Source organism: Trachypithecus francoisi, unplaced genomic scaffold (genome assembly GCF_009764315.1).
Source record: "Trachypithecus francoisi isolate TF-2019V2 unplaced genomic scaffold, Tfra_2.0 Lachesis_group20, whole genome shotgun sequence".
Classification (NCBI taxonomy): domain Eukaryota; kingdom Metazoa; phylum Chordata; class Mammalia; order Primates; family Cercopithecidae; genus Trachypithecus; species Trachypithecus francoisi.
In genome coordinates this window covers 20,950,476-20,963,911 of record NW_022681466.1, presented here as the reverse complement: position 1 = coordinate 20,963,911, position 13,436 = coordinate 20,950,476, and the positions used below count along the sequence as shown (strand labels likewise).

General features: G+C 43.0%; 1 protein-coding gene across 4 annotated transcripts in view; it reads right to left on the bottom strand.

The window, feature by feature from the left end:
- Positions 1-13,436, bottom strand: part of FBXL20 (F-box and leucine rich repeat protein 20) — a 147,625-nt gene that overhangs the window by 83,425 nt on the left and 50,764 nt on the right. The window lies entirely within an intron of this gene.

Here is a 13,436-nt window from a genome sequence, read left to right as displayed (position 1 = left end):
AACCTCTGCTTCCCAGGTTCAAGCGACTCTCCTGCCTTAGTCTCCTGAGTAGCTGGGGTTACAGGTGTGTGCCACCATGCCTGGCTACTTTTTGTTTGTTTTTGAGACTGAGTCTCACTCTGTCACCCAGGCTGGAGTGCAGTGGTACGATCTTGGCTCACCGCAACCTCTGCCGCCTGGGTTCAAGCGATTCTCCTACCTCAGCCTCCCGAGTAGCTGGGATTACAGGTGCCTGCCACTGCACCCAGCTAATTTTTGTATTTTTAATACAGACGGGGGTTTCACCAACTTGGTCAGGCTGGTCTTGAACTCCTGACCTCGTGACCCACCTGCCTTGGCCTCCCAAAGTGCTGGGATTGCAGGCAAGAGCCACCGTACCCAGCCAACATGTCCAAACTCCGTCTCTACCAAAAAACACAAAAAATTAACCACGCATAGTGGTGTGCGTCTGTGGTCCTAGCTACGTGGGAGGCTGAGGTGGGAGGATTGCCTGAATCAGAGAAGTGAAGATAGCAGTGCGCCGAGATCACACCACTGCATTCCAGCCTCAGCGAGAGAGTGAGAACTCCTCTCCAAAAAAAAAAAAAAAAAAAGGTTTACTGCTCAGCTCACATCACTATGGAGTGACTATTTTAATATGCCATTAAGAGAAGGTGACTCCCCAAACTGGGCTCACATTTACTTGTTCAAGGAGATGTTCAGAAATCTGGAATAGCAACTATTCTCTTTTGGCCAGGCACAGCGGCTCACACTTGTAATCCCAGAACTTTGGCAGGCTGAGATGGGTGGATCACCTGAGGTGAGGAGTTCGAGACCAGCCTGGCCAACATGGCGAAACCCCGTCTCTACTAAAAATACAAAAAAATTACCCGGGTGTGGTGGCACACGTTTGTAGTACCAGCTGCTCGGGAGACTGAGGCGTGAGAATCACTTGAACCCCAGGCTGCAGAGCTTGAAGTGAGCCGAGATGGCGCCCCTACACTCCAGCCTGGGTGACAGAGCAAGACTCCATCTCAATAAGAATAAAAGTTAAAAAAGGAAAATATTCTCTTTCATGTTTATATATTGTGCAGAAAACCAATAGTGCTTCATAACTGCCACCATAGCATTCTTCATGCACTCAAGTGATCATTTAACAAAATAATCAAATTACTCACAGTGAGTACTTTTAATGAGAGCCACCATTTTTGCCACAAAGGAGATCATGACTATAAGCTTGTCTAGTAAGCTATATAAAAAATCAAATACCATACACAATCAAAAGCCCAGTAAAAATGGCACATACACATGTGACCAAAGCTGAGAGAAATATGTTCCATCGCTGCTATTAAGTACTGCAGAAATTCCTCTTAAGGTCATGCAATAAACATTACTGAATACCCTATCAGGCACTTTTCTAGACAATGGGATAAAAAGAAAATAAGACACTATCTCTGTCCTTAAGGAGCTCTTGCACTACAATGAAGAAAACAAAAGCAAGCAAATAATTTGCTAATTACTATAGATAGATGACAAGAGATATAAGAGACAACAAAGAATGGCACAATGAATTCTACCTGGATGTGTATCTAATTTGAGTCTTAAAAGAAGGCCAGAAATTAGCTGGGAAAATAGAATGGAGTCATACATGAAGATTCTGGTATCTCATGGAGATTCAAAGTAGAAGTAATGAAGAGAAAGCAGATATGGTAGGGAAGTCACAGATAAAATGCACTGCTCCTCAATCTCATTTAAAGAATAATTTTAGGCCGGGCGCGGTGGCTCAAGCCTGTAATCCCAGCACTTTGGGAGGCCGAGACGGGTGGATCACGAGGTCAGGAGATCGAGACCATCCTGGCTAACACGGTGAAACCCCGTCTCTACTAAAAATAAATACAAAAAAACTAGCTGGGCGAGGTGGCGGGCGCCTGTAGTCCCAGCTACTCAGGAGGCTGAGGCAGGAGAATGGCGTGAACCCGGGAGGCGGAGCTTGCAGTGAGCTGAGATCCGGCCACCGCGCTCCAGCCTGGGCAACAGAGCGAGACTCCGTCTCAAAAAAAAAAAAAAAAAAAAAAAAATAATTTTACTACTAATTTTTTTTTTTGAGACGGAGTTTCACTCTGTTGCCCAAGCTGGAGTGCAGTGGCGCAATCTCAGCTCACTGCAACCTCCACCTCCCAGGTTCAAGCAATTCTCCTGCCTCAGCCTCCTGAGTAGCTGGGATTATGGGCACCTGCCACCATACCTGGTTAATTTTTGTATTTTTAGTAGAGACGAGGTTTCACCATGTTGGCCAGGTTGGTTTCAAACTCCTGAGCTCAATGGATCCTCCCACCTCAGTGTCCCAAAGTGCTAGGATTACAAGTGTGAGCCACCGCGCCTGGCATAAGTATTTTCTAATGATTACAATAACCTACGTTCCAGATAAATGGAAAGCTCTGTGAGGGCAGAAGCATGCCTGTTATGTCTGCCATATTTTCAGGGTTGTGCACAGAGCCTGACACATGGTAGGAAATCAATAAATCTACCTCTGGGCAACATGGCGAAATCCTCTCTCTACAAAAACACAAAAATTAACCAGGCATTGGCTGGACGTGGTAGCTCATGCCTGCAAGCCCAGCACTTTGGGAGGCCAAGGTGGGAGGATGGCTGGAGCTCAGGAGTTCAAGACCAGCCTGGGCAATATAGTGAGATGTCATCTTGAAAAAATATGTAAAAAGATTTATAAATAATAAATCAATCAGATGTGATAGTATACACCTGTAGTCCCAGCTACTTGGGGGGCGCTGAGGTGGGAGGATCACTTGAGCCCAGGAAGTCAAGGATGCAGTGGAGCATGTTCACACCACTGCACTCCAGACTGGGCGACAGAGTGAGATCCTGTCTCAGAATATAATAATAATTAATAATAATAATAACAATAATAATGGTTTATTAAATGGATGGTGGGACTACACCATGAAGGAAACCTGTATACAGGTTAGAAATGTGAAACACCACCATAGGGAAGAGAATCCTAAAGACACAACTCTGGACTAGTAGCAAGGAAATAAAATTAGGAATCCATTAAAATTATGGTCCAAGTAAAAGATGATACAGGTCTCTGTAAGATTAACAAGGACAGTGAAATGAAAAGAAACTGGAACAAAGATTGTTAAAAAAACAACAACACTTCGTAACAAAAAGTTGAATCATTTAGCATGTTTCAGTGCAACAGACAGACTACTAGAAATGCTAATGACTGACAATTATATATTTTTCATTATACTTTAAGTTACAGGGTACATGTGCACAATGTGCAGGTTTGTTACATATGTATACACGTGCCATGTTGGTGTGCTGCACCCGTTAACTCGTTAACTCGTCATTTACATTAGGTATATCTCCTAACGCTATCCCTCCCCCCCACCACATCCCACGACAGGCCCCGGTGTGTGATGTTCCCCATCCTGTGTCCAAGTGATCTCATTGTTCAATTCCCACCTATGAGTGAGAACATGCGGTGTTTGGTTTTCTGTCCTTGTGATAGTTTGCTCAGAATGATGGTTTCCAGCTTCAAACATATGTGTGTATGTGTCTTTATAGCAGCATGATTTATAATCCTTTGGGTGTATGACCAGTAATGGGATGGCTGGATCAAATGGTATTTCTAGTTCTAGATCCTTGAGGAATCACCACACTGTCTTCCACAATGGTTGAACTGTTTACAGTCCCATCGACAGTGTAAAAGTGTTCCTATTTCTCCACATCCTCTCCAGCATCTGTTGTTTCCTGACTTTTTAATGATAGCCATTCTAACTGGTGTGAGATGGTATCTCATTGTGGTTTTGATTTGCATTTCTCTGATGGCCAGTGATGATGAGCATTTTTTCATGTGTCTGTTGGCTGCATAAATGTCTTCTTTTGAGAAGTGTCTGTTCATATCCTTTGCCCACTTTTTGATGGGGTTTTTTTCTTGTAAATTTGTTTAAGTTCTTTGTAGATTCTGGATATTAGCCCTTTGTCAGATGAGTAAATTGTAAAAATTTTCTCCCATCCTGTAGGTTGCCTGTTCACTCTGATGGTAGTTTCTTTTGCTGTGCAGAGGCTCTTTAATTAGATCCCATTGGTCAATTATGGCTTTTGTTGCCACTGCTTTTGGTGTTTTAGTCATGAAGTCCTTGCCCATGCCTATGTCCTGAATGGTACTGCCTAGGTTTTATTCTAGGGTTTTTATGGTTTTAGGTCTAGCATTTAAGTCTTTAATCCATCTTGAATCAATTTTTGTATAAGGTGTAAGGAAAGGGATCCAGTTTCAGCTTTCTACATATGGCTAGCCAGTTTTCCCAGCCCATTAAATAGGGAATCCTTTCCCCACTTCTTGATTTTGTCAGGTTTGACAATTACATTTTTTAGAAAAAAACAAAAAAAAAACAAAACACCAATCCCTCCTCAGAAGGCAGTCTCTCAAAACTAAACCATTACATTTCTCTCTAAACAAGGTTGGGTTCGTCTTTTTTATTTCTTGGTAGAGAGAGGGTCTCACAGGGCACATGTTCTCAGGATCTCCTGAGGGCTGTGTCACACACATACAAAAGGGCGTCTCGGCCCAGCGCAGTGTCTCGGCCGAGTGCAGTGGCTCATGCCTGTAATCCCAGCACTTTGGGAGTCCAAGGCAGGTGGGATCACGAGGTCAAGAGATCGAGACCATCCTGGTCAACATGGTGAAAACTAGTCTCTACTAAAAACACAAAAATTAGCTGGGAATGGTGACACACACCTGTAGTCCCAGCTACTCGGGAGACTGAGGCAGGAGAATCCCTTGAACCTGGGAGTGGAGGCTGCAGTGAGCCGAGATCATGCCACTGCAGTCCAGCCTGGCGACAGAGCGAGACTCCGTCTCAAAAAAAAAAAAAAAAAAAGATGGAGTCTCACTATGTTGACCAGGCTGGTCTGAAACTCCTGGCCTCAAGTGATCTTCCTGCCTCAGCCTCCCAAAGTGTTGGGATTACATAAGTGAAACACTGTGGCCAGTCAGGTTCTTCTAATGTTCTTAAATAACATGGTTTCGAAGATACTGTATCACTATGGTCATTATTCTCCAGGTGCACTCATAGGCACTAATACACAAAGTTGTAATGTGTTTACATGTTCTTATTTTTGAGACAAGGTCTCACTCTGTTGCCCAGGTTGGAGTACAGTGGTCCTATCATAGATGACTGCAGCCTTGACCTCCGGACTCAAACAATGCTCCCCCTTCTACCTCCTGAGTAGCTAGGACTACAGAAATGTGCCATGCTTAATTTTTGTATTTATTGTAGAGATGGGATCTCACTATGTTGCCTAAGCTAGTCTTGAACGCCTGAGCTCAACAGATCCTCCTGCCTCAGCCTCTCGAATTGCTGGGATTAGGCTGGGCACGGCATTTCATGCCTGTAATCCCAGCACTTTGGGAGGCTGAGGCCGGCAGATCACTTGAGGTCATGAGTTTGAAACATCCTGGCCAACATGATGAAACCGCATCTCTACTAAAAATACAAAAATTAGCCAGGCATGGTGGTGGGCGCCTATAATCCCAGATACTTGGGAGGCTGAAGCAGAAGAATCATTTGAACCCAGGAGATGGAGGTTGCAGTGAGTTGAGATCAGGCCACTGCACTCCAGCCTGGGGAACACAGCGAGACTCTGTCTCAAAAAAAAAAAAAAAAAGGCTGGGATTACAGGTGCAAGCCACCATGCCTAGTCAGAATTTTCCATAGTGGTGTCATGTCAGCACTCAAAATCTTTCAGATTTTGGGCTCAGCCAGGTGACTCGTGCCTATAATCCCTGCACCTTGGGAGGTTGAGGCAGGAGGATAGCTTGTGTCCAAGAGGTCAAGGATGCATCAAGCAGTGGTTGCACCACTGCTCCAGCATGGACAAAACAGTGAGACCCCACCTCTGGAAAAAAAAAAAAAAAGAAAATTCCATATCTAACCTCTTGTGATAAGTCACAGTCAAGATGCAGTCAAGGCCAGGCACAGTGGCTCACGCCTGTAATCCCAGAACTTTGGGAGGCCGAGGCAGGCGGATCACTAGGTCAGGAGATCGAGACCATCCTGGCTAACACAGTGAAACCCTGTCTCTACTAAAAATACAAAAAATTAGCTGGGCATGGTGGCTAGCACCTGTAGTCCCAGCTACTCAGGAGGCTTAGGCAGGAGAAGGGCGTGAACTCGAGAGGCGGAGCTTGTAGTGAGCTGAGATTGCACCACTGCACTCCAGCCTGGGTGACAGAGCAAGCCTCCGTCTCAAAAAAAAAAAAGATGCAGTCAAAACTTTGTTTCATGCACAAAAAATTATTTTAAATATTCTATCAAACACTCAATCTACTAGGACTATGTCCAACCCAAATCCACAAAAAGTAAAACTTAATCATTTTAATTTTAGAAAACAAAGTATTAAATGCCACATCTCACCTAATAAGGTACTATGTTCACTTGAGTATATGCATAATAATGGAAAATAAAAAAAGTTACATGTTGTTCACACGACTTCTACAATTTCACATATAAAACAAAGGAGCATCAGGCATGGTAGCTCACACCTGTAACTTTGGGCGGACAAGGCGGGCAGATCAACTGAGGCCGGGAGTTCGAGACCAGCTGATCAACATGGAGACACCCCATCTCTACTAAAAATACAAAATTAGCAGGGCGTGGTGCTGCATGCCTGTAATCCCAGCTACTTGGGAGGCAGAGACAGGAGAATCGCTTGAACCTGGGAGGCAGAGGTTGCAGTGAGCGGAGATCGCGTCATGGCACTCCAGCCTGGGCAACAGCACTAGACTCCTTCTCAAAAACAAAAACAAAAAAGAAGCAAAAAAAAAAAAAAAAAAAAAAAAAATCACAGCAGCTAATTTCTTCCCTTGCTTTGGTCTATATAAACCGAGAATGCTGCTGCCTCTGTAGGCGCATTAAAGTGAAGGGAAAAAGAAACAGCACCCTGGAACCATTTGGGAAATGCCATTATGTGTAAGACATCTGTCCGGAGTGATATTTCACTCCCCTTTCTTCTGCACATAAGTATCCTAACTCCAGGTTTGTAAGAAAGAACCAGATTAGTGGTTAAGAAGGGATGGTCCCCTGAGCATGAGTATCAGCATCAACCCGGAACTTAAAGAATTGAAAATTCTCAGGATTTTCTCTACACCTGTAGAATCAAAGACTGGGGGTAGGTGGACAGGACAGAAAGTGGGGCAATCTCTATTTTAACAAGACCTCTATGTGATACCGATGTACCCTAAAGTTTAAGAACCAATAGATCAGATGAAGTAGATTCAGGATCTCAGGAGAAAATAACACATAATCAGAATATTATCACTTGAAGTGACACAGCAATAGACATTAGAAAATAATCCTAAAGCCAGGCACAGTGGCTCACACCTGTCATCCCAGCACTTTGGGAGGCCGAGGTGGGCAGATCATATGAGGTCAGGAGTTCGAGACCAGCCTGGCTAACATAGTGAAACCCTGTCTCTACTAAAAATACAAAAAATTAGCAGGACATGGTGGTGCATGCCTGTAATCCCAGCTACTCAGGAGACTGAGGCAGGAGAATTGTTCGAACCCGGGAGGCGGAGGTTGCAGTAAGCTGAGATCACGCCACTGCACTCCAGCCTGGACAATAAGAGAGAAACTCTATCTCACAAAATAATAATAATAATAATCCTAAAAGTAGACACAATAACACTAGATGTTTTCTAGGAAACCCAAATGGTTTCTGCTCCTGTTCATGCTATTGTTTATAAAACAAATATTTCACAAAAGCAAGAGAATATGTGTTTTACATATTTTACTATTTTATATTTCAGTTGAATCCAAACTCTAGGTTTCTCATTCAAAAATATAAAAGGAGTCAAAACAATTTAGATCAAGGCTATAACAAATTACAACAATCTTGTGAAGGATTTTCAATATAACAGTTGTAGAGGAAATAACTACTCAAATGTTTAACATTCTTAGGTGTAATCTGGTTTTATATTAACACGGGACACATCATGATATATTTCTGTAATCTATCTATAAACAATTACAAGGAAGCAATCAGCGGAAAAACATGGGAGTAACTAGATTCTTCTCTTCTTATTGTTTCAAAGGACAATATCACCTAAACATGCAAGCAGACACGGCAATAGCCATGACTTCTAGGGGTAGAATGTTCTTAAATATATTAGTTTTTAAAAAGCGAAGCAACTTGGTTTGTATACAATAATATACTGTTGATTTGTATAAAATTATAATTGTTTTTCTATAACTTACATAGCTGAGGAAACAACTATGAAGCCACTTGTTCCAATTTAGAATTATATCATCTAATAGAATTACTGAATATTAACAGCTTGTATGTGTCTGTGCTGCACGCACGCATGCACGCTATTATTTTTGCCTTTCCTATCAGTTTTTAAATCTCAGTTTGACGTATTTGAGGGATCTGTTTACTAACATAATACATTTAATTTAAATGCTCAGTAAATAAACAGGACCCAAGAAACCAATTCAGGGGGCTCTAAAAGCAGCGGTTGGATGGAAAAGGGCCGACAGGTGACAGGTTGAACAAAGAAACTAGGAAAGAGCCAGGCGCAGTGGTGTGTGCCAGTAGTCCCAGCTACTTGGTAGGCTGAAGGGGATTATCACTTGATCCCAGGAGTTCAAGTCCGGCCTGGGCAAGATAACGAGACCCCATGTCTGAAAAAATACATTAAAAAAACAATAGGAAAGAAATGGTTAAGCACAGTGGCTCACATCTGTAATCCCAGCACTTTCGGAGGCTGAGGCAGGCGGATCACTTGAGCTCAGGAGTTGACCAGACTGGCCAACATGGTGAAACTCCGTCTCTACTAAAAAATACGAAAATCAGCCGGGTGTGGTAGCGTGCACCTGTAGTCCCAACTACTTGGGAGGCTGAGGCATGAGAATCGCTTGAACCCAGGAGGCGGAGGGTGCAGTGAGCCGAGATCGCGCCACTGAGCTCCAGCCTGGGCAACAGAATGAAACTGTCTCAAACAAAAAAAAAAAAGGAAAGAAAGAAATACTTGTTCAACAGTGACCCCTACTGCTTAAATTAAATCTACCAAGTACTAAAGTAGATTTAATTTAAATTAAATCTACCAAGTACTAAAGTAGATTTAATTTAAATTAAATCTACCAAGTATAAGATCTGACCTATAATTATTCAAGCTTTATAGATTATATACAGCATTCCCAATTTTTAGCCAGCACATGGCTGTGTGGAAAGACTATTCCCCTTGCAGCTAGGCATGATTCAGTAACTAAGTCTTGACCAACAGGTTGTAAGAAAAAGTGCTATGTACAATTTCAAGAGAGTACTTAAAGACAGAGGGTATGTCCTTTTTCTTTCTCCCTTTCTCAATTCTGCTGCTTAGAATAGGATTAGGATGCCTGGAACTCCATCTTGTATCATGAAGTTGAAGGCCACAGTTTCAAAGACAAGCAGAAAACTATAAAAAGTCTGCAGATGATTGCAGGGATACCATGCCAGCAAAAACTGTCTACATCTGGACTTCATGAGAGAAAATAAACATAAATATTTAAGCCACTGTTAATTTGGGTCTCTGACATATGCAGCTAAACTTACTAATACATAGGCGGCTAAACTTATTAAAATATATGCAGCTAAACTTACTAAATCCCCCCTTATCAGTAGTTTTCCTTTCTACGGTCCATGGTCAGCCACAGTCTGAAAACAGGTTAAAGAGACATTCACACAACTTTATTACAGTATAGTGTTATAATTGTTCTATTTTATTATTTTTGTTAATCTCTTATTGTGCCTAATTTATAAAGCATACCTTATCATAGGTATGTAAGTATAGAAAAAAAATCATAGTATATATAGGGTTCTATACTACATGCAATTTTAGGCTTCCACCGGGGGTCTTGGAACACATTCCCCATGGATAAGAGAGACTACCATACTTTTTCTATTTTTTTATTTTTTTGAGACAGAGTCTCGCTCTGTCACCAGGCTGGAGTGCAGTGGCGCGATTTCGGCTCACTGCAACCTCCGCCTCCTAGGTTCAAGCGATTATCCTGCCTCAGCCTCCCAAGTAGCTGGGATTACAGACAAGCGCCACCACGCCCGGCTAAATTTTGTAGTTTTAGTAGACATGGGGTTTCATCATGTTGGCCAGGATGGTCTCGATCTCTTGACCTCATGATCCACCTGCCTCGGCCTCCCAAAGTGCTGGGGTTACAGGTGTGAGCCACTGCGCCTGGCCTATTTTTATCTTAAAAATGTTTCATTTTTCAAGATGAAGAGTTCTGAAGATTTCTTGTACAACACTGTGAATGTACTTAACACTACTGAACTGTATAATGCACATTTAAAAACAGTTAAGATGGTAAATATTATGTTACATGTATTTTACCACAGAAATTTTAAAAGCACAAGTATTTTCGCATTCTAGCATCTGTGAAATCAGGATCCATCTTACAATTAAAAATCAAAAGCATCTGTGTATAAAATAATGTTGCAGTTTATAATTCACGGCATCTTTTATTTAATGATATATAGTGAAGTCTAACCAACAGGGGGAAAACAAATAAGATAGCACCTGAGGACCATTTGCTTCTCCTCAAACAAGCTATTGCTTTTTTGTTCATGCTATTTTCTTTAGAGTACCTGTGCAATGAAACCTGCCTACTCCGTCAATACAAAGAGATTAATGTCCATTGCACTTACTACCCATTCCATGATGTCTTTCTCAATCTCGTTAACTGGATGTGACTGTTCTTTCTCCTATGAAACCTCAAAGCATCCCAAAGCTCAGAATACCAGTCCTACGTTGGTGTTACCATACTGCAAGCTCTGAGAGGAAAGGGACCTTGTCTGTTTTGTCACCACAATATAGTCAGCAACCCACACAGTGCCTAGGAATCGCTGAATCAATGAATGTTATTTATATGTCAGGAATCTGGAAGTACTCTAATCCCTCCCCTCTTTTTGATTGTAAATTCCCAGCAGCCTTTTGTGGCTTTTTCACAATGTATCTCTATAGCAGACTGCCTTGCAAAAAAAAATGCAATAAAAATACTTAATACATTGACTGTTACCCAATCAGCAAATATGGTATGAATGATAGCACAACAGACAGACTGAATTATACTACAACAAATAAAATAACAATTAAAATATCTGAAAAAACAAAACTTTGGAGATCCAGATTATAGCCCATTTATTTCAAGGGATGTTCACCACATAAAATGTCTTGGTTTTTTTGTTTGTTTTTGAGACAGAGTTTTGCTCTTGTTGTCCAGGCTGGAGTGCAATGGCACAATCTCAACTCACTAGAACCTCTGCCGCCCTGGTTAAAGTGATTCTCCTGCCTCAGCCTCCCAAGTAGCTGGGATTACAGGAATGCGCCACCATGCCCAGCTAATTTTTTATTTTTAGGAGAGGCAGTGTTTCACCATGTTGGTCAGGCTGGTCTCTAACTTCTGACCTCAAGTGATCCACCTGCCTCAGCCTCCCAAAGTGCAGGGATTACAGGCGTGAGCCACCAAGCCCAGCCTAAAATTTCTTGTTTAAAAAACACCGTGGCTGGGCGTGGTGGCTCACGCCTGTAATCCCAGCACTTTGGGAGGCTGAGGTAGGTGGACTGTTTGAGTCCCTAAGTTTGAGATCAGCCTCCCAAACTGCTGAGATTGCAAGCATGAGCCACCACACCTGGCCTTCTTCATATATTTTGAATAGCCCTTTATATAAATGATTTGATTATTTGATTTGCAAATACTTTCTTCCATGTCACCCAGACTGTGTTTTCTACTTCTTTTTTTTTTTTTTTTGGTTTTTTGAGATGGAGTCTTGCTCTGTCACCCAGGCTGGAGTGCAGTGGCCGGCTATCAGCTCACTGCAAGCTCTGCCTCCCAGGTTCACGCCATTCTCCTGCCTCAGCCTCCCGAGTAGCTGGGACTACAGGCGCCGGCCACCTCGCCTGGCTAGTTTTTTGTATTTTTTAGTAGAGACGGGGTTTCACCGTGTTAGCCAGGATGGTCTCGATCTCCTGACCTCGTGATCCGCCCATCTCGGCCTCCCAAAGTGCTGGGATTACAGGCTTGAGCCACCGCACCCGGCCTGTGTTTCCTACTTCTTAATGGTGTCTTTTGACACACTAATGTTTTCAATTTTGATAAAGTGCAATTTTTTTCTTGATGTGTCATGCTTTTGATGTCATATACAAGAACTCCTGGGCCAGGCATGGTGGCTCACACATGTACTCCCAGCACTTTCGGAGGCCAAGGAGGGTAGATCACCTGAGGTCAGGAGTTCGAGACCAGCCTGGCCACGTGGTGGAACTCCGCCTCTACTAAAAATACAAAAATTAGCTGGGTGTGGTGGCAGGTGCCTATAATCCCAGCTACTTGGGAGGCTGAGGCAGGAGAATCGATTGAACCCAGGAGGCAGAGGTTGCAGTGAGCTGAGATCGTGCCATTGCACTTCAGCCTGGGGTACAAGAGCGAGACTTTGTCTCCAAAAAAAAAAAAACCAAAAAAAAAAAAAACTCCTTTGCCTTTGCCTAATCCAATTTCATAAAAATTTTCTCCTATATTTTAAAAGTTTTGGCCAGGTGGGGTGGCTCACGCCTGTAATCCCAGCACTTTGGGAGGCCAAGACGGGCGGATCACGAGGTCAGGAGTTCAAGACCAGCCTGGCCAACATGGTGAAACCCTGTCTCTACTAAAAATACAAAAATTAGCCAGGCGTGGTGGCATGCGCCTGTAATCCCCAGCTACTTGGTAGGCTGAGGCAGGAGAATTATTTGAATCCAGGAGGCGGAGGTTGCAGTGAGCTGAGATCGTGCCACTGCACTCCAGCCTGGGCGACACAGCAAGACTCCATCTCAAAAAAAGAAAAAAATATGTTTTATGGTTTTAGCTTATACACTTAAGTCTAAGATTCATTTTGAGTTAATTATTGTATGTGGTATGAGGTGAGAGCACAACTTCATCTGGTCTGCATGTAGATAATGCAATTGTTTCACCACCATTTGTTTTGTTTTGAGACAGGGTTTCACTCTGTCACTGAGGCTGGAGTATAGTGGCACGATCATGGCTCACTGCAGCCTCGACTTCTTGGGCTCAAATGATCATCCTAACTCAGCCTCCTACAAGTGGCTGGGACTACAGGTACATGTCACCATACTCAGCTATCTTGTCTATATTTTATGGAGAAGGGGTTTCGTCATGTTGCCTAGGATAGTCTTGAACTCCTGGACTCAAGCAATCTGTCTGCCTTGGCCTCCCAGGCAGCTAGGATTACAGGCATGAGCCCCTGCACTCGGCCTACATTTGTGTTTGTTTTGAGACGGGGTATCACTCTGTCACCCAGGGTGGAGTGCAGTGGTGCAATCACCTCTTACTGCAGCCTTGACCTCCCAGGCTCAAACAGTTCTCCCACTTTGGCCTCCCACAGTGCTG